We start from the raw sequence: 21,047 nt of genomic DNA on the forward strand, positions 1-21,047 counted from the left end.
AACTCCTCTGATGAAGAAGGATACTCCATTTTGCAAGCACTAGTAGTGACCAACTATCAAAATATGCAAACAAGACAAAACCAGGGAGGTCATACTGGTTCCGTTCGTGGTCGATCTTATATTCGCCGTGACAGAATTGCTGCCAAAGAAGGAATCCATTCTGACTATTTTTCAATGCAACCACTTTTCAATGATCAAATCTTTCGCCAACATTTTCGGATGTCAAGTCCTTTGTTTAAGAGAATTTTATGTCAATTGCAGCGACATGACAATTATTTCAAGACTAAATTTGATGTTGTTGGTGCTGATGGTTTGCCCGGTATCCAAAATATGACAGCATCATTACGAATGCTCGCATATGGAACGTCAGCTGCCAGTGTTTTTAAACATCCCCGAAATTTGTTGCAGCACTTTTGAATTATTTGCCAACGAGATTTCATGCTTGCCTCCGATCGTTGGCTATCATTTATTTTTTCCTTATATTCTTGTAGCACTCGAGCCCAAAACTGACTTCGAGGCTAAGAATTACCGATTATTGGATCTTCAGTGACACTCAAGTAAGCTCGACAAATAGCTTCATCTTGCTCGGGAGTGAAAAGATTTTCCTCTTATTGATAACATATCTCTTAAGCAGCTTTTGAAAAATAGTCTTTTGCAACATTAGCATACACATTTATATATACAATGTCACCCGAAACTCCCTTTTGCATTATTATTGGTTGCTCATTCTCCATAATTTTTTTGATTTCTCATTTAAAAAGCTTTTCTGGAGAATTTCCGTGTACCTTTTTTTTGCTAAATCAATTGTCGTGTACCTTGTAATTTGTAGACTATGGTTTCGAAAGCTTTTATCATTTTTCTTCTGGCTAAATAGGTTGCCTTTAGCATCACCATTCACCTCAGTCTTTTGGTATACTTGTTGGCAATATTTATCAAGAACAATAGCGGTTGCAATTAGGTCAACTTTGAGGTGCTAGCTGAAAACTCTTGTTGCTGTTTATTGCACCATTTCTATGGCGGCATAACCTCTTGTGTCTAACGTGATCCAGTGTCTTGCATAGATGTATTGTACTCCATCCGTTTATCTGTTTGTTGACTTTTTAGGGTCAAATTGATCCAATCTTAATGAAAATTTTCTATAGTAGTAAGTTTTATCACAAAAAATTAAACAAAACAAATAAATTAGGACGAAGGAAATAATAAAGATACCATTTGACTGGCCTACTCAAATTCTGCAACTTCACGCTTTTCTTTAGATGGAGTTATCAAGTCATTGTATAATCAGATATATTGTTATAGCACCTTGCATAGTATAAATCGAACAGAGAGCACCCATTACATTTTTGTTGGATTGTTTTGCTAAATTATTTTTCCGGCATTAATAAGCGAAATTCTGTTTAAGTGGTACACAAATATTAAATTTGGCTCGCAAAGGTTGACTCAGTTGGTTAAGTATCTAGTTCTTTAAATGCGATTTACCTTGTTCATGTGGTTTGCAGGCAAGGTCGTGGGAGGTAGCAGGTGCGGGTTCTCTATGATAAGAAAACGTATTAAACCCACCAACTTTGATTTCACTTACCCAGTGCGCACCCGAAGAATAGCGACGGTTCTCTACAATAAAAAAAGTATTAAATTTAGTACCACCAAATTTGATTTAACTTATTCTCTATCTTATAATTCCACTTTTGTATTTTTTTAAATTCTACTAAAATTTTTGGTTACACCCTTTATTTTATTACTGTATGTGTATCTTAATTATATTTTTATATATCTTAAGATTATATTAAGTTTGGTTTTATTTTTGTCATTTTATACTTCTACATGTCTTCTGCTAAGTTTAATTTTATTTTTATTTCCTTATACTTCTACATGTCTTATGACTCTATTAAGTTTGGTTGATTTTTCTTTATGCCTTTTGGCTTTAACCGTAGTGTTCTTAATTTTTTTATGTATTTCTAATTCAATATATTATACGTTTTTGGTTTCATCAACTTTTAATTTCACTCCTTCTTAAATTTCATTATAACTCTAAATGTATAATTTTTATTTTTCTTTTACTTCTATATGACTTATAATATTATACTAGCCAATAACTCGTGCGATTCACGATTGTTTTAAATAACTGTAATTATATTTTTTAATTTTAATATTCTATTAATTATTTTATTTTAATAATTTTAACATAATCAATATGGGAAATCATCTTTAATTCAATTTTAACCTTGGTTTAGCCTTCAATTGTACCCATTATTTTGTTATACCTAAAACACATTATATCGACAAAATCCACGTAATTATATTCAAATTTTATTATCATTTATTAATGTTCAGATATATTATAGATATATATTAAACCATAATATATATATATATATATATATTAGCTGGTCTAATTATTTTTTGATTTATTCTTTTATCTTGGATTACTTTATAAATTTATTTTAGCTCGGGTGATAGTATATTATTTTTTGTTTATCCGGCCATATCTTACGAATTAACGAATTGTGTCCAGTTTTATTTTAATAAAATAATATTATCTCTAGTTTCGTTTTTATAAAATAATATGGATATTGTAGCATAGAAGAAAACCTTTCATTATATAAGACATTTATATCAACCAAATTCAAATAATTATATTTAATTTGTCTTTTTTATATTTTAATTCGGGTTGAATATTATTTAAGTTTAGCCTGGATAAGTAATATATATTATTTGTTTTAACTCGATGTCATTATATCAACCAACGAATTAGTAGTATTTAGTTTCAGTCTGGATGAGTACTATAACTATATATTTTTTTAAACAGCACCGAGTAATATTTATTATTGTGTTTTAACCCGATATAACGAATCAACTAACTATATTTAGTTTTTTTATTTTTATTTTTAACCAGGATTAGTAGTATAATATTGTTTAAACATGTATGAATAGTGTATACTATTTTCTTATATCACGGGTGGTCATTCTATCAACCAATTATTCTAATTCTAATCTTGTTTTAGATCAGTTCGATAGGATAACTTTTTAGGCCCGGGTGATTAATACATATTTTTTTTCTAGCAAGAAATCATTATACATATTTAATTATTTTGTTTTTAAACCAAATTTCATTTCATTTAGTTTATATGTGGGAGGAACAAGAATATTTTTAATAAATAAATATATTTTAAAATATACGAATAACTTAATTCTTGCTTATATATGATTCGTAGAATAAATTTGAGAATTTTGATACTTTTTAAAGATTTTATGATCCGTTTGAAATTTAAATCAAGTATTGTTTTTTTATTTTATTGATAAATATAATTAAAAAAATGAATTATTTACTTAAAAGTCATATTTAAATGTTTCATATATATATATATAAGAAACTAGCAAATATATGGGTATTAATTATATTTTGTGGAATATGTGATGTAATGACTAGTAAAAGTAGCAAATATATTTGGGTGTTTGTTATTTTGCGTAATTATATGTTGAGTTGAATGTTATGTAATTAACTGAAAATTGATAGGATAAGAATTAAGTTGTTTCTTAATTTGGGTTGGTTTGTTATTGGATTATGGGTATTACCCAATTGGGTTTTCAATTAGGGTTTATAGCCAAATTGGGTCTTGGGAGAAAGAATGGTGAAAATTGGGTTTTCAAATTAGGGTTTATAAGTTCTACTATTACTGTATTATTATTATTATTATTATTATTATTATTATTATTATTATTATTATTATTATTATTATTATTATTATTATTATTATTATTATTATTATTATTATTGTGTTCTGAGAATTATTTCATATACAGAGGTTCAGAAAGCATATTTTTATTTTAAAAAATAAAAAAAACTGGTTGAAATACCCATTTTGAGAACGGATATTCGGACATATACCTAATCGGAGAAAGCTTATTTCGTCGATATTTTTTGAGCTTATTTCGTCGATATTTTTTGAGCTTATTTCGTCGATATTTTTTGCTGTATTTCTCAAATTTGGTATTTTGGTCACCAATTTTAAAAAATGTCGTATTTTTGGCCACCGTCCCCTTAAATCATCTAATTTTCAAAATAATAAAACTAAGATCAACTATTGATTGCCAAAACAAATTGATTTTCGTTAAGCCTAATTTTTTTTGCAGAAATTGGTTTTGCCAAAATCTTGTGCTTTTAAGTTTTAAACACGCATTAAAAGACCTAGGCATTCTCTATTATAGCCTCTTAAAAACTTTAGCCATAACACAAAATAAACTTTTATTAGAACATGAAGTACTGAATAAGAAAAATGTTGACAGATTGACAGTGTCTTGAACAATATATCAGCTGCTCATCAATGCATGCAGAAACTGGCATGTCTTAGCTTTGTGCATCAAGCTGCAGGAAGAATTGAGAGTAAAAAACTTGCGCATGCAGATCTTGAAATCCTTGCAGTTGCAGCTTAATAATTGATAGAGAACTTCTTCATCTTGGTTATGATCAGTCTGAATGTGGGATAGCAATTTGAAAACCAGGGAACTCTTAATACACTACTTCGTAATACTCAACCTAATTCTATATGATTGTGTAGTTTAAGATGATTGAATAAAGCACACACAATTCACCCGAGACTTTATGATTAAGTTGGAACATGAGTTTCATAGTAAATAAGAAGAATGCATAGAGAATGGAAGTAATTTCTCGAGTGATTCAAGATTCAAGATTCAAACTTCCAGAAGCAGCACTCACAATTAGGTCAGTTATTTCAACTACATTAATTCTGATAAAAAATGGCCTCAAATAGAAAAAAAAAATAAAGGTTTGCATTTATAACATTTGAAGTCACCTGTTCAATATAAGGATAATAAGTAAAGAAAATCAACAGATAAATCAAGTAAGAATCAGAAGCCGAAAGACTTTCCTCTGAGAGAAAGCTCATTGTGTTTGGAAATACCAAGTGCTCAAACATTCATCACTTGGACAAGAGTAAAACCAGATTTGAAGTATCATAGGCCTTATGAATTATGAAATGTAGGAGTTTTGGTTTTCCTCCCATACTGCTACATTTGATTGTTTTTGCATAGGTTCCAGAATGCCTTGAGCTTGCAAATACATATGACTAACATCAGGGTTTCCATTGCCATTTTCTTTTGAGGTGCTTGAAAATATAAAGATTCAACTGTATGTTAAGATTGCTAGTCCACACTTGTCAATGTGCTATCAACACTTTGTTACAGTGTTCTTCTACATTTTGTCTTCTATAGTACCTGGCCTTTGTGTTTTCTCTACAACAGAAATCACATAATATCTTAATGACACAAATAAGACGCGAAATTGTTTGATCATAAGCAGACCCCCAACTACAATGCTCATTGTGTAGTTTAAGACGATTGAACAAAGCATGCAGAATTCATCCGAGACCTTATCAAGTTGGAATATGATTTTTATATTAAACAAGAAAAAATCATAGTTAATTGAAGTGATTTGTCAATTGATTCAAGATATCAACATCGGAAGCAGCACTCACAATTAGGTATAAATATTTCAACTACAATAATTCAAAAAAAATTGGCCTCAAATAAAAAAAAGTTTGCATTTTAAACATTTAAAGTCACATGTTTTATACAAAGAAAATAAGTTAAGAAAACATATCAATATCAAGTAAGTATCAGAAGTTGATAAATTTTCCTCAGAGAGGAAGCTTATTGTTTTTGGAAATACCAAGTGCTCAAAACATTAACACCTGGAAACGCAACCAGAATATTGAAGTATCATAGGCCTTACAGAACCCTACTGATCCTATTTGAGAAGATGGAAAATTTTATCCCCTTATTAGTCGCAAATAGATTGTATCCTTCAAAGGAATCTCTCTTATTGCTTGTAAGTTCCCCTTCATTATGATGGATAAACTTGACCAAATTATTACCTCCAGCAGAATCCTATGATGGCAGAAAATCTGATTTAGATGCATCCGCAAGAGCAAATGGACTACCAGAATGGAAACAGGAGAAACCCTTATCGGCAGCCAGTGAGATGTCGGAGTTTAGGTTTTCCTCACCTGCTGCTGCATTTGGTCCTGTTTCTCTGGAATTCCTTGAGCTTGCAAATACATAAGACCAACATCTAGGTTTCCGTTGCCATTAATTTTTTTTGATACTTCTCCTGGGGTGTGAATTCTTTGCCCTTCTAACAAGCAGCTTCTGAAAGGCTCACCTCCATTTGCTATTTGCTTGTCATCCATCACAACTTCTTCACATTCACGAACACCAGTCTGTAGGCGTAGTGGGGCATCTGTACCGTCTGCATATTCTGAACTCTGACATGTTTCTTTATTAAGATGGAATCTATTGTGGCCATTATTTCCCCTTCCTACAATAAGGCACCTACATCATAACAATAGTATATCCTTCATACCAAATTTTTTTGACAAATAAACCCTGGTTTATTGCTAATATCAACTAAGAAACTTGAAATAGAATTTTTCAGTTAAACTTGAAAAACAAATTGATGGCTATTGTAAACCCTATTTCTGTCCAAAATTAAATATTGTGTAGAACAGTGTAACTGCAAATTTCAGTATTTCCGTTAATTTCTCCAGAACTATTATACATTCCCATTTCATGCTTCCAGTAACTTTTCCTGCAAGACCCTGACAAAAGAGCAATGTCAGTGGTCCTAAATTAATCCCAAATTTTTCCTCAAATCGTTTTTTATTGAGAGCTCTGGAATTACTCGGGACAACAACTACGCTTTTAAGCATTAAACATGTATTGAACCACAACCTTCGCATTCTATTTATAGCTTTTTGAAAACTTGATACATAAACATAGAAAAAGCCTTTCCATCATAGAGGAAAGGGGTGTTTTTTACTGGGAAAGGGGTGTCTTTCACATGTTTTTGGCCGTATTTCCTCCATCTAAATCCATCATCCATGTTATCAATATCAGTCCTGGTGAGGAAAGCAAATTTATTCTCTTTTTTCTTTTGGGTGCTCATATTTTTGGGCTTGAACCTGCAAATCAACATACCCCAAAGACGACGACATTCATTAAACAAAAATTCATCACATTAAAAATTTAAAGAACAAAAGTAAATGACTGATCAACGGACGTAGAGTGTGATTACCTTCTGGATCCCCTTAAAAGAGCTCGACTGAATGTAGCAATCCAAAAGAGTGAGGGACTCATCCCTAGTTGTGGTCAGACATCCCCAAGGATGAACGGAAGGATCTTGATCATCACATTGAGATAAACCACCAACAATTTGAGATTCTTGAATTCCCGGTCTGTTGCAAGAAAGATGAGCAACAGCTCCGTCCTGCTTGGAAGACTTCCCATACTTGAAGATCCCGGAAAACTCTTCATCCAAAAAACGAAAACATCTGGGACAAAAGATGACCTTGCGAACTTGCTTCAGGAATGTTTGTTTATCAACTTTCAAAAGCTCCTGACGCCCATGTCGTGGCAAACCGTTCCAGAACTAAATCTACAGAAAAGAAATACATTTGATATCAGTCACAACAACATATTAAATGTAACACAAACTGAATACCCGCACTCCAGTTCAATCTCAGACAAATCAACATATCAATAAATAATTAGTACTCTTCATAGTAAATACTAATAACAATTAAATTAAAAATTGCTCAATGACAAGGAAATCACTGTCATAAAATCAAAGTTGTCCCGTTTTAATTTATATTTGACTTTTCAACACGTTGATAAAAAATCACTTAAAATGGGACGGAAGTGGTAGTTTAAAAAAACAAACGTTCTTGAAATCAAATAACTAGGCATATAAATCAAACCACACACACAGAATTGAAAACAATGTAGATTCGCTAACATCAAGTATGGACACAATATTTTTGTTCAATCTCGACAAATCAAACACACACACATAATTGAAAACAATATACCTTCGCTAACATCAGTTATGGACACAACATTTTGGTTTAATTTCAACAAACCAATTAATAAATGGTACTCTTCATAGTAAATACTAATAAAAATTTAATTAAAAATTACTCCATGATAAGGACATCATCAATTCTACACCCACAAAATTTACTCCCATTTTAACTGATGTTTCACTTCTCAACACGTAAATAAAAGTCAATTAAAATGGGACGGACATAGTAATCAGAAAAAAATAAGATCTACCGAAATCAAACAACTAAACATATAAATCAAACCACATACACAACATAACACAAAACACACTCATGATTGAAAACAATGTACCTTCTGAAGCTGATCAAAGCTAGCTTTAGTTGTCGACATGGCCTCATTTCCGTGTGTTGATTTCTCCATCTTGGAAACTCGACACCTTGTACAATGTATTCACGTTCAATGACTGATCATTAACAAACAAAAGACAAGCAGTTGTGATTTATATATTCATGATCTCGAAAATTATAAATCATACAAATAATCTATCAAGTACACGAAGTTGATTGAAAGATCAAGGGAACAAACATAAAGAACTACAAAAACATAAAACGTACAGATGATAGCGCTGACAAGTGCTTGAAAGTACTCTGTAATATTTGAGCAGTGCCTGCACATACATTTATAGTAGATTTCAAGTTGACTAGGTGTGGTGATAAGAAATTATAACCAGCTGTTTTCAGACCATGGTTTTTTGGATTTTTTTTTTATTTACTTTTCGAATATCTTAGGGATTATTTCATTCATATTATTAATGAAAGATACACTCATTTTATTTTCTTTTTTGACTTTTTGAGATCTTTTCTTGAGCGTATTAATTTGTTTTAGTATCCGCAATAAATAGTGAGAATCCATTATATATTGTGTCGATTTGGGTTGGTTGGGATAGCAACTAAATTCTACAAATCATAAAGATGTCAAAAAATTATATATGGAACACAAGTGAATTCATTAATATTGTCTTTGGCATGGATAGTGATGTTATTTACAAGATAATTGAAGCTTAAATATTAAATTTTGGAGTTCATCTATCAATTTCCAATATTTATTAGATAAACTATAGGTTTTGAAAGTTATGATCGGAGTTGTCAATTTAAATTTTCAAATGAATTTTATTATTAATATTTTGAATTTGAAATAAAATTCAAATCCAAATCTATGTTACTTATTTGGTTAATTCCAATCTTTCAAACAAAATCCAGTTCTCAAGTGTTTGTATTTTAAGCTCTGATATCTTTGGGAAATGATATCTTTGGTAAATGACAACAATACATGATATTTAGATTTCATTTTAGAAGAAGTATCTATGTTTTCTATGTTAGATATTGATTGAAATTAGTAGTATTTTGATCATAGATTTTGAAATTTTGTAATGATCTTTAATAAATAAGAGTGCTTAATATTTTATTATAATTTTAACGAGATTCAATGATGAAGCATGTTGTAAATTTTTTCTTGCTTGTTTTCTTTTATAAAAATCGATCTCATATCTTTTAAATATAATGTCTTATTGGGTTGGGCTATATAAGAAAATTGGATCAAACACATAATTTCGTAAGAATTGGACATATGTTGGTTTGGGACTTATAGCGAGTCCAGGAACAAAATAAAAAATAAAATTTGTTTAATGATCCGACTCTGACAAGTGATCAAAGGTCTGAATGTCTGATAATCCACAAGCAGCATTCACAAATTATGCCCGATAATCCCCACTAATCCATTTATTTTTACAAAAGAAATGAACTGATATGCTAAAAAAATCAAACGACTTAAATTCTTAACTGCACTATTTACCAAAACGAAGATAAATGAAACAATCAAGCATCAGAAACTGATAGATTTTCCTATGAGAAAAAGCTTAATGGTTTGAACATGGAGAGGACACATTCCAGACTGAAGTATCAGAGGCCATTAGAACGTTCTCATTCCTAACTTAGAAGATAGGAAATTATATTCCCTTGCACGACGCAAATAGATTGTATTCTTCAATGAAATCTTTTGTATTACATGTGAGATTGCCTTTACTATCTTGGTTAGTCTTGCCTTTACATGTGAGATTGCCTTGTCATTAGCTTGTGATGTGTCGATGTTTAAGTTTTTCTCGACTGATGCATTTGCTTGTGTTTGCGTAGGATCCTGCTTTGGTTGAACATCCCTCTGCAGGCTATGGGAGGGTAATGCAGCTAGATGGATGCACTGAGCTTGCAAATTCATATGAGTAACATCAGTGTTGTCATTGACATTTTCTTTTGGTACTATTGCTGGAACATAAATTCTACTCTTGTCCAACGGGCAGCTTCTAATAGGCTCACCTCCAGTTTCTATTTGCTTTTTATCCACCACAGAGTCTTCGCATTTGTGAACCCTGACCTGAAGGATTTGTGTGGTTTCTCTCTATTCACGGATTTTTTACTACCACAACTATATATTAGTAATGTAGTCTGTTAGAGTGAGCTTATTTCCCAAGTTAGATCGTCTGGACATATTGAAAGAGGCATAATGAGGCTTACAAATATACTCAATGAAAAATCCCATGATTCATTGTCATATTCAGGACCGTTTGAGCTTGTATACAAGTTTATCATCTTACAATTATTACAGTCAACCATTTCAATCACCAAATCCAGGTCTTTATCAGTTTCAAGAGGAATAATATTATCGGGACACATACCTACATTTTCATTTAGAAACAACCAAATATCCACTGTTTGAGTAGTACACCTTACTTGGCCAAGCATAATTTCAATTTCAACTAAGTTAAATTTCATGTTTAAGCACATATCAAAATAAGCTATCTCTCCCCGTAAATAACTATTGAATTCCTCGGTGAATTTTCTGCCAAAATGAAGTTTAATTGTAAAGAAACCATACACATCTGCATAAATTTAGGGTTTCACATCAAATAAGGCATATGCATTACACAATTTCTTAACAAGGACCACATCACATATACTAATCAAGTGATGAAATAAAGACATTGGGGACCACATACATAAAATACACTACTTTATACTTCCTATATCTCCCCGCTTCAACCATAAACAAATAACAAAAATCCATACTCCATAAAAATATACATGCACTGCTACTCATATCAACAAATAGAAGACAAAGATGGTTACCCTCGTAGTCAGGAATTTCGTTGCTAGTGGGTAGACTGTAATCCCCAACCTTCGCTCCTTCACTTGATTCGGCCGCATCGTTTGGGTTTTGGGCTGCATCCTTTGGGTTTGGGTTTTGGACTTCTCTATCACCGTCAATAACAATTCTTTATCGCCCTCTCATCGTATAGATTGAATTCGCTAATTTAAGAAATAGGTTTTAGAGAGATAGAGACGATTGATTTAACTTCTAATCATTTGTTTTATGTTTTATTACACCTAATGGACGATCTATTAATTTGGACCTTTTTGCCCTGTCCTTTTTTAACGTTAACGGGGTAATTTAACGGAAGAGGGTCAAAGGGGTGTAACATCTGCCGCCACGAAAAGTAAAGGAATGCGTACTGTTGAGTATACAACAACGAAAGCAAAACCCAAAGCGAATAAACAAGAACAAGAAAATAAACGACAACCACACAAGATAAAGATTTACGTGGTTCTGAAATTCCTACTCCACAAGCCGCACTAATTTTGTATTGATCTCTCACAATGTGTTGTGTTATGATTTTACAATTACATGAGTATTTATAAGAGAAGAAACTAGGCCTAAATCAAAATTACAGTCCAAATCTGAAAAGTAGACTAATCCATAAACTAATCTGAATCTGAATAGTCTATTTTCATGGGCTTAATTAATAGACTCCACAAAACCCAACAATCTCCCACTTGGAGTCTGGCCAATCTTCACTTCACTCTTGTAAGTCTAGTAAAATCAATTCTTCAATCAATAACTCTAACTAGTGCAGCTCCTTCTCATCAATCAATTATGAAGGCCAGTTGAAGCTACGCAAAGCTTCAACTTTTCATTCGTAACCACCTTAGTCAACATATCTGCAGGATTCTTTGAACCCAGGATTTTCTTCAAGGACAAAGTACCATTGCTTATCAACTCTCTTGTAAAGTGATATCTCAGCTGAATATGCTTCGTCCTAGCATGAAACACGGGATTCTTCGCAAGATGAATAGCACTCTGACTGTCGCTATACAAAACACTGTCCTCCTGTTTCTTGCCCAACTCCTCAAGAAAATTTTTCAACCAAATCATCTCCTTGTTAGCTTCAGAGATAACCATATATTATGCTTCTGTGGTTGAAAGAGCAACACTCTTTTGAAGTCGAGACATCCAACTAACTGCGGTGCCACCCAAAGTGAAAATATAACCCGTTGTACTTTTTCTTGTGTCCACACATCCACCCAAATCTGCATCAGAGAACCCTTCCAAGATAACATCTTTCTTACTGAAACATAGTGCAACCTTGGATGTGCCTTTCAAGTAGCGTAACAACCACTTGACTGCTTCTCAATGCTCTCTTCCTGGATTAGACATAAATCTGCTAACAACTCCCACAACATGAGCAATGTTTGGCCTTGTACACACCATAGCATACATTAAACTGCCAACTACAGATGCATAAGGAACTTTAGCCATATTTTTCTTGCCTTCATCCATTTTAGGTGATTGCTTCTTTGTGAGATTAAAGTGACTCGTCAACGGTGTACTTCTAGTCTTTGCATCCTGGACACTGAATTTCTGTAACAATTTCTCAACATACTTCTCTTGAGATAATTTTAAAGTACCTTCAGTTCTATCCCTTATGATGCTCATACCAAGTATTTGTTTTGCTGCAGCCATATCCTTCATCTCAAACTCCTCAGACATCTGTCTCTTTAACCTGTTGATTTCCCTCATATTTGATCCTGCTATCAACATGTCATCAACATACAATAACAATATGATATAAGATGAATCAAACTGTTTAAAGTAACAACAATGATCCATAACACTCCTCGTGTACCCATTCTTCATCATAAAGCTGTCAAACTTCAAGTACCATTGTCTCGATGCTTTCTTTAAACTATACAAGCTTTTTAAGAAATAAAGTTTTTTCTCGGAATATTAATCAAACCGAAAAGACCCCTTAACTATTTAAGGGAGTTACTCGAACGAATCACACTTTTACCACTAAACTATACCCGCTACAATGCGATTATTATATACAAAGGGCCTTTTGTCGAACAGGAATAATTTGGGTTAATCAAGACAAGATCATAAAAAAATCATGAAAATGAGAGTGTTGACGTTTTTCGTGTATAAGCTTGCAAACAAGGTTTTCTTTCCCAGCCACCTGAAATCCCTCTGGCTGAACCATGTAGATGTCTTCCTCAAGATCACCATGTAGGAACGCAGTCTTAACATCTAGTTGCTCTAGATGTAACTCCTCTGCAGCCACAATACTTAGCACAATTCTAACTGTAGTCATCTTAACAACGGGAGAAAATATATCGGTATAGTCAATACCCTTTTTCTATTGATAACCCTTGACTACTAACCTTGCCTTGTATCTCTTGCTTCCATCATGTTCTTCTTTGATCCTGTACACCCACTTATTATGTAAATCCTTCTTTCCTGCTGGTAACTCTGTTAAAGACCAAGTCTCATTCTTCTCAAGAGAACTCATCTCCTCATCCATGGCTGATTTCCACTGAACTGAATCATTCACTTGTACTGCCTCTGAATAACACTGAGGCTCCCCGTCCTCGGTCAATAACATATAATATGATGAAGGAGAATATCTTTGTGGTGGCCTCACACTTCTGCTAGATTTTCTTACCTCAGTCCGTGGAGTTACTGGAACCCTGTCATCAATATACTCCGAACTCCCACTATTTCCTGCAAGATCTGTTTCTGTAATATCTTCAAGCACTGCTTCCTCTTTCTCAGGTTGTTCCTTTATAAACTCATAATCGACTACAAGCTTATCCTTATACACTGCATTCTCATTAAAAGTAACATCTCTACTTCTAACGACCTTCTTAGTCAGTTCATCCCAAAAACGGTAACCCATATCATCTGAGCCATAACCAATGAAGATACACTTCTTTGCTTTCGGATCAAGCTTATCCCTGTCGGAATCTTTAACACGCACATAAGAAACACAACCAAAAACTCGCAAGTGTGAAAGATTTACCTCTTTTTCCTGCCACTCTTCTTCAGGAATCTTGAACCCCAAAGGACTTGAAGGTCCTCTATTTATGAGATACGCAGCTGTGCTAACTGCATCAGCCCAAAACATCTTTGGCAACCCTGCATGTAATCTCATACTCTTGGCCCTCTCATTCAAGGTTCTATTCATGCGCTCTACAACACCATTCTGTTGAGGTGTCTCTGGAATAGTTTTAATCATTCTAATCCCAAATTTCGCGCAATAACTTTTAAACTCATCACTACTGTGTTCACCTCCATTATCTAACATCAAACTCTTCACTTATAAACCGGTCTGATTTTCAACTTCAGTCTTCCACTTCTTGAAAGTAGCAAACACATCTGATTTATTCTTCAAAAAATAAACCCATACCTTTCTAGTGAAATCATCAATGAAAGTGACATAGTAGCGAGATCCACCCAACGACGCAATTGTTGTTGGACCATATACATCTGTATGAACTAGCTCTAACTTCTTAGCTTTGGGGTCCTCCCTGATTTTGCAAAAGTAACACGTTTCTGCTTTCCAAGAACACATGGCTCACAGAATCCAACTTCCACATTCTTCAACTCTGGAATTTTCCCCTTCGAAGTTAACAGCTTCATACCTTTTTCACTCATATGACCAAGCCTTTTGTGCCACAAAGTTGAAGACTCAATCTCATCAGTAACTGCAATTGCTTCATAGCTAGATTGTTCAACAATGTATAAAGTCCCCTTTTTACTCTTCACGAGCAATGACTAGATTCCCCTTTATAACCTTCCACTGTCCGTCTCCGAAAGTTTGACTGTTAAAATGGCAAACGAAATAAAATAATTTTGATATGAAACTTTTCTTATAGCGCTAATATATATATATCTATTGACATCCATACGGTTTGATCGTTGAAAAATATATTTTTAAAAGAAAGCAAAACACCAATTCAGGAATAAACACTAGTTAGCTATACTAGTCAAATTGAAATTTGACTGTTAAAATGACAAACCAAATAAAATAATTTTGATATGAAACTTTGATTATAGCGCTAATATATATATATATATTTATTAACATCCATACGGTGGATTGTTGAAAAATATTTTAAAAAATATATTAAAACACCAATTCAGGATGAAACACTAGTTGTACTAATAACATTTCTTATTAATATTGTGTTTAATAGGAGGATGTTTCAAACTAATTCTTATCTAAATGATAATAATTTTTATTAGTATTATATTTTAAAGGAGAAGGCTAAAATTAATTTTATCTAATTTATAATAAATTTTTATTAGTTTTGTGTTTGACTTGAAAAACGGTTTAAACTAATTTTTATTTAAATTATAATATAAGTTCATATCAGAATTTATAAAAAAACCATCGCAAAGCGCGACTTTATTTACAAGTTTATGACACAATTGAGCAAAATCACAATTTCAAAATTTTATTAAAATAATGAACTATTACAAATTTATTTTGTTAAAAGATTGTACAATATAAATATGATAGAATTTTGTTAAAAGTCATATAAGATAAATTTTATATTTTTAAATTTTTTTCACATGACTATAAAAAGTAGAGATGAGTCATGTTTATGGCAGTTTAATTTAATTATTGTTACAAAGTTCAATTTGTATATATTTTTAGAAAAATTTCAAAATATTTATATATTTATATTATTAGTATTTAATATTTATAATAGTTAATTAATGTAAGCCCATTCCGAGAAACATGTTCATTTTTTATTTGATGAAAATGTAGCACACAGATTGCCAGCATGTCAATTTCCAACCTTTGGTTCTCATTAGTTTGATCTTACGCCTCTGGATTAAGTGACCAAGGACCAATAACCGAATTTTTAATGTTTCGTATTTAATATAATAGTATAGATGTATTAGTTTACTCGTTTTTTAATTACAATTCTTTTATTGATTTCAACTCAGTAATCTTATTTCCCGTATGACTCCATAGTATATTTTTATGAAATAATAAATATTTTGAAATCGTATAATAATTATAATCTTTTTATTATTGTAACGACAACAAATTTCAAGTAAGTATTTACGATAGTTCGCATATAATTTTCTCACAACCTTAAGTAATTATGAGCTTAACAGAAATATTAGTAAATTCGCGGGGCGTTAGAGCGTGTCAGTCTAATGTATATATATCGCGAAATATAATACTTAATAAAAATGGCTTATTTCTAAAGGGAATAATTTTATTTTATTTAATTTATTTCTTTTTATTTTTATTTTATTTATTAATTACACTCCCAGAGTTGGTTTCTATTAAGCGAGAACTATTTAAAAGAAAATATATTTGATGTGTTTCTTACTATATAATGAATCATTTGAGAAATTTGTTAATAATTTGTTGGAGCAAAATTTATATTGATGTAGAGTAGTTTGATATCTTCAACGATTTAAGGATAATGACCGCTTAGCGTTATTTCATTTCATTTAGTTTATATGTGGGAGGAACAAGAATATTTTTAATAAATAAATATATTTTAAAATATACGAATAACTTAATTCTTGCTTATATATGATTCGTAGAATAATTTTGAGAATTTTGATACTTTTTAAAGATTTTAAAGATTTCACTCAGACGTAGCTCCCTTCTTTTTGGGTGTGAAGCAGTGTCAAACCAAAATACCCAACAAACTGTTTTTGCTTTCATTTTTTTATGTTCGGCTTTAAAAGATACTCGTGACCGGGCTTATATAAATAATTTAGTAAGGGCTCGGCCCAAAGCGGACAATATCATACTAATGTGGAGTTAGGCCTGCTCAGCAAGCCCAACAAGTGGTATCAGAGCTATGGTTGAAACGGTCCATAACAATCTCAGATGGGCTCCAGAAGTGACCTGGGAAGAGGCAGATGGGCTTGCCCCAGAATGGGCTCAAGGAAAAGGCAGGGGCCTTCCAGTATGTGCCTAGGGGAGTAGATAGCCAGATGGACTTTCAGTATGGGTCGAGGGGGAGCCTGGTCACACTATCAGGAGGCAGATCCGACAGGTGTCGGGCCCGATATGTGAAGGGGGAGATTGTTAGGAGTTGTCCCACATCGTTTGTGGGAGGGGCAGTTTCCTAGAATATAAGCATCCAGATAACTCCAATTAGTATGAGGCCTTTTGGGAGGTGCCCAAAAATAAACCCGTGCGGGCTCGGCCCAAAGCGGACAATATCATACTAATGTGGAGTTAGGCCTGCTCAGCAAGCCCAACAAGGTATCAGAGCTATGGTTGAAACGGTCCATAACAATCTCAGATGGGCTCCAGAATTGACCTGGGAAGAGGCAGATGGGCTTGCCCCATAATGGGCTCAAGGAAAAGGCAGGTGCCTTCCAGTATGTGCCTAGGGGGAGTAGATAGCCAGATAGACTTTCAGTATGGGTTGAGGGGGAGCCTGGTCACACTATCAGGAGGCAGATCCGACAGGTGTCGGGCCCGATGTGTGAAGGGGGAGATTGTTAGGAGTTGTCCCACATCGTTTGTGGGAGGGGCAGTTTGCTAGAATATAAGCATCCAGATAACTCCAATTAGTATGAGGCCTTTTGGGCGGTGCCCAAAAACAAACCCGTGCGGGCTCGGCCCAAAGCGGACAATATCTTACTAATCTGCTCAGCAAGCCCAACAAGTGGTATCAGAGCTTCAGGTTATAACCGTCCATAACAATCTCACGTGGGCTCAAGAATGGACCTAGGATGAGGCCTTTTGGGAGATGCCCAAAAACAAACCCGTGCGGGCTCAGCCCAAAGCAGACAATATTATACTAATGTGGAGTTAGGCCTGCTCAGCAAGCCCAACAAGTGGTATCAGAGCTATGGTTCAAACGGTCCATAACAATCTCAGATGGGCTCCAGAAGTGACCTGGCAGGCTCCCCCTCGACCTATACTGAAAGTCTATCTGGCTATCTGCTCCCCCGAGGCCCATACTGGAAGGCTCGTCTGCCTTTTCCTTGAGCCCATTCTGGGACAAGCCCATCTGCCTCTTCCTAGGTCACTTCTGGTAACAATCTCCCCTTTCACACATCGGGCCCGACACTTGTCGATACCGCCTCCTTCAGTGTGACCAGGCTCCCCCTCGACCTATACTGAAAGTCTATCTGGCTATCTGCTCCCCCTAGGCCCATACTGGAAGGCTCGTCTGCCTTTTCCTTGAGCCCATACTGGGACAAGCCCATCTGCCTCTTCCTAGGTCACTTCTGGAGCCCATCTGAGATTGTTATGGACCGTTTCAACGGTAGCTCTGATACCACTTGTTGGGCTTGCTAAGCAGGCCTATCTCCATATTAGTATGATATTGTCCGCTTTGGGCCGAGCCCGCACGGATTTGTTTTTGGGCACCTCCCAAAAAGGCCTCATACTAATTGGAGTTGTCTGGCTGCTTATATTCTAGCAAACTGCCCCTCCCACAAATGATGTGGGACAACTCCTAACAATCTCCCCCTTCACACATCGGGCCCGACACCTGTCGATTCTGCCTCTTTCAGTGTGACCAGGCTCCCCCTCGACCCATACTGAAAGTCCATCTGGCTATCTGCTCCCCCTAGGCCCATACTGGAAGGCCCGTCTGCCTTTTCCTTGAGCCCATTCTGGGGCAAGCCCATCTGCCTCTTCCTAGGTCACTTCTGGAGCCCATCTGAGATTGTTATGGACCGTTTCAACCATAGCTCTGATACCACTTATTGGGCTTGCTAAGCAGGCCTATCTCCACATTAGTATGATATTGTCCGCTTTGGGCCGAGCCCGCACGGATTTGTTTTTGGGCACCTCCCAAAAAGGCCTCATACTAATTGGAGTTGTCTGGCTGCTTATATTCTAGCAAACTGCCCCTCCCACAAATGGTGTGGGATAACTCCTAACAAGTGTGACAAACCTCGACGAAAGAAAGAACATTGTCAAGAAGCAAATCTAGCACAGCTTCATGACGACGAACCGGCATTGCTGTAGAGGCCATATGGGCCAACAAAGACAAGCCATACGGGCTTGTGAATAATTTGTATGCAATTATGCATAATTTTTGTATGCATCAGCAAGAAGAAATGGACTGCCAAAATGGAAAAGGGAGAAACCCTTGTCATTAGCTTGTGATATGTCGATGTTTAAGTTTTTCTCGACTGGTGCATTTGCTTGTGTTTGCGTAGGATCCTGCTTTGCTTGAACATCCATCCCTCTGCAGGCTATGGGAGGGTAATGCAGCTAGATGGATGCACTGAGCTTGCAAATTCATATGAGTAACATCAGTGTTGTCATTGACACTTTCTTTTGGTACTATAGCTGTAACATAAATTCTACTCTTGTCCAACAGGGGCAGCTTCTAATAGGCTCACCTCTGGTTTCTATTTGTTTTTTATCCACCACAGAGTCTTCGCATTTATGAACCCCGACCTGAAGGATTTGTGAGGTTTCTCTATATACGGATTTTTTACTACCACAGCAAATAGTAATGTAGTCTCTTAGAGTGAGCTTATTTGCCAAGTTAGATGGTCTGGACATATTCAAAGAGGCAGAATGAGGCTTACAAATATACTTCAATAAAAAAACCCATGACTCATTATCATATTCAGGACTGTTTGAGCTTGTATATACAAGCTTATCATCTTACAATTATTACAGTCAACAATTTCAATCACCAAATTCAGGTCTTTATCAGTTACAAGAGGAACAATATTATCGGGACACATACCTACATTTTCATCTAGAAACAACCAAATATCCACTGTTTGAGTAGTACACCCTACTTGGCCAAGCATAGCTTCAATTTCAACTTAGTTAAATTTTATGTTTGAGCACATATCAAAATAAGCTATCTATCCCCAAAATAACTATCGAATTCCTCAGTGAATTTTCTGCCAAAATGAAGTTTAATTGTAAAGAAACCAGACACATCTGCATAAATTTAGGGTTTCACATCAAATTAGGCATATGCATTACACAATTTCTTAATAAGGACCACATCACATATACTAATCAAGTGATGAAATAAAGACATTGGGGACCACATACATATAATACACTACTTTATACTTCCTATATCTGCATGCTTCAATCATAAACAAATAACAAAAATCCATACTCCATAAATATACATGCACTGCTACTCATATCAACAAATAGAAGACAAAGATGATTAACCTCTTAGTCAGGAATTTCGTTGCTAGTGGGTAGACTGTAATCCCCAACCTTCGCTCCTTCACTTGATTCGGCCGCATCATTTGGGTTTGGGCTGCATCTTTTGGGTTTTGGAATATTCTATCACCGTCAATAACAATTCTTAATCGCCCTCTCATCGTATAGATTGAATTCACTAATTTAGGAAATAGGTCTTAGAGAGATAGAGATGATTGATTTAGCTTCTAATCATTTGTTTTATCTTTTATTACACCTAATTGACGATCTTTTTAATTGGACCTTTTTGCCCCGTCCTTTTTCAATGTTAACGGAGTAATTTAACGGAAGGGGGTCAAAGGGGTGTAACATATGCCGCCACGAAAAGTAAAGGAATGCGTACTACAGTTAAAAAATATTTGGGTAAAAAGAGTATTTCGTCCAAACCACTGGGATGCAATATGCAAATAACTCTAAGAAGAATGCGAATAAAACTAATTTCTCGAGTGATTCCAGATTTAAACATCCAGAAGCAGCACTCACTACAAGAAAAAAGTCCATAGACATCGCTTTTTGGCCGATGTCTATGTTGTTTGCCAACCGATGTTGATGTCCGTGATGTCTATTCTAGACATCGGTGAATACCCGATGTCTATACTCGGTTAGACATCGATTTTAGTTAAAAAACAGATGTCTATGTATTGATTATTTACATAAAATACTATAAATAAATTATTTAATAACTAAATTACACCTAAGTAAACATGTTAAATATATCATGAGCTATGTTTTCTGTCACAAAGACATCGATTTTAGTGAAAAACACTGATGTCTATGTGATGATTTTTTACAAAAAATGTTATAACAAAATTATTTAATAACTAAATTGCACCTA

This window comes from Apium graveolens, chromosome 10 (genome assembly GCF_009905375.1).
Source record: "Apium graveolens cultivar Ventura chromosome 10, ASM990537v1, whole genome shotgun sequence".
NCBI classification, from domain to species: domain Eukaryota; kingdom Viridiplantae; phylum Streptophyta; class Magnoliopsida; order Apiales; family Apiaceae; genus Apium; species Apium graveolens.